Below are 2,500 nucleotides of genomic sequence, written 5' to 3' on the forward strand. Positions count from 1 at the left end.
CCCACATTACCCCCCCCCTGCAGTTACCCTGTGCCACATATCTAGCATGGACCTGGACCTCCAGCAGGCCCTGGGGACCCACATACTCCCCTGCTCTACTCCCCCACTAGCTTTCCTTTCTTGCAGTTACGCTCCAGCGCATATCCAGCATGGACCTTGACCTCCAGCAGGCCCCGTGAACCCACATTACCCCCCCCCCCCCCCCCCCCCCCCCCGCAGTTAACCCTGTACCACGTATCTAGCACGGACCTTGACCTCCAGCAGGCCCCGGGGACCAACATACTCCTCTGCTCTACTCCCCCACTAGCTTTCCTTCTCCCGCAGTTACCCTCCACCACAAATCCAGCATGGCCCTTGCCCTCCAGCAGGCCCCGAGGACCCACATACTCCTCCGCTCTAATCCCCCATGAGCTTTCCTTCTCCTGCAGTTACCCTCCACCGCATATCCAGCATGGCCCTTGACCTCCAGCATGCCCCGGGGACGCACATCCTCCCCTGCTCTAATCCCCCACTAGCTTTCCTTCTCCTGCAGTTACCCTCCAGCGCATATCCAGCATGGACCTTGACCTCCAGCATGCCCCGTGGACCCACACTTAAGCCCCCTCCCACTGACAAAGCAAAACACCACTGGCAAAATCCTCGTGCCCCTGGTACTCCAGAATGTAAATTCAAACATGCCCCTGGTACACTGCGCAGAAACACTTTGCCACACACACGCACGCACTGCTTGTGCCTATGGTACGACAACTTTTCTCGTACCTATGGTACGACAACTTTTCTCGTGCCTATGGTACGACAACTTTTCTCGTGCCTATGGTACAACAACTTTTCGCCGTGCCCCTGGTACACCGCTCAGTAGCACTTTGCCACACAAACTCTCCTCGTGCCTATGGTACGACAACTTTTCTCGTGCCTATGGTACAACAACTTTCCTCCGTGCCCCTGGTACGACAGCTTTTCTCGTGCCTATGGTACAACAACTTTTCTCGTGCCTATGGTACAACAACTTTTCGCCGTGCCCCTGGTACACCGCTCAGTAGCACTTTGCCACACACACACTCCTCGTACCTATGGTACAACAACTTTTCTCGTGCCTATGGTACGACAACTTTTCTCGTGCCTATGGTACAACAACTTTTCGCCGTGCCCCTGGTACACCGCTCAGTAGCACTTTGCCACACAAACTCTCCTCGTGCCTATGGTACGACAACTTTTCTCGTGCCTATGGTACAACAACTTTCCTCCGTGCCCCTGGTACGACAGCTTTTCTCGTGCCTATGGTACAACAACTTTTCTCGTGCCTATGGTACAACAACTTTTCGCCGTGCCCCTGGTACACCGCTCAGTAGCACTTTGCCACACAAACTCTCCTCGTGCCTATGGTACGACAACTTTTCTCGTGCCTATGGTACAACAACTTTCCTCCGTGCCCCTGGTACGACAGCTTTTCTCGTGCCTATGGTACAACAACTTTTCTCGTGCCTATGGTACAACAACTTTTCGCCGTGCCCCTGGTACACCGCTCAGTAGCACTTTGCCACACAAACTCTCCTCGTGCCTATGGTACGACAACTTTTCTCGTGCCTATGGTACAACAACTTTCCTCCGTGCCCCTGGTACGACAGCTTTTCTCGTGCCTATGGTACAACAACTTTTCTCGTGCCTATGGTACAACAACTTTTCGCCGTGCCCCTGGTACACCGCTCAGTAGCACTTTGCCACACACACACTCCTCGTACCTATGGTACGACAACTTTTCTCGTGCCTATGGTACGACAACTTTTCTCGTGCCTATGGTACAACAACTTTTCGCCGTGCCCCTGGTACACCGCTCAGTAGCACTTTGCCACACAAACTCTCCTCGTGCCTATGGTACGACAACTTTTCTCGTGCCTATGGTACAACAACTTTCCTCCGTGCCCCTGGTACGACAGCTTTTCTCGTGCCTATGGTACAACAACTTTTCTCGTGCCTATGGTACAACAACTTTTCGCCGTGCCCCTGGTACACCGCTCAGTAGCACTTTGCCACACACACACTCCTCGTGCCTATGGTACGACAACTTTTCTCGTGCCTATGGTACAACAACTTTCCTCCGTGCCCCTGGTACGACAGCTTTTCTCGTGCCTATGGTACAACAACTTTTCTCGTGCCTATGGTACAACAACTTTTCGCCGTGCCCCTGGTACACCGCTCAGTAGCACTTTGCCACACACACACTCCTCGTACCTATGGTACGACAACTTTTCTCGTGCCTATGGTACGACAACTTTTCTCGTGCCTATGGTACAACAACTTTTCGCCGTGCCCCTGGTACACCGCTCAGTAGCACTTTGCCACACAAACTCTCCTCGTGCCTATGGTACGACAACTTTTCTCGTGCCTATGGTACAACAACTTTTCGCCGTGCCCCTGGTACACCGCTCAGTAGCACTTTGCCACACAAACTCTCCTCGTGCCTATGGTACGACAACTTTTCTCGTGCCTATGGTACAACAAC

The sequence above is a fragment of the Maylandia zebra genome, unplaced genomic scaffold (assembly GCF_041146795.1).
Source record: "Maylandia zebra isolate NMK-2024a unplaced genomic scaffold, Mzebra_GT3a scaffold34, whole genome shotgun sequence".
Classification (NCBI taxonomy): domain Eukaryota; kingdom Metazoa; phylum Chordata; class Actinopteri; order Cichliformes; family Cichlidae; genus Maylandia; species Maylandia zebra.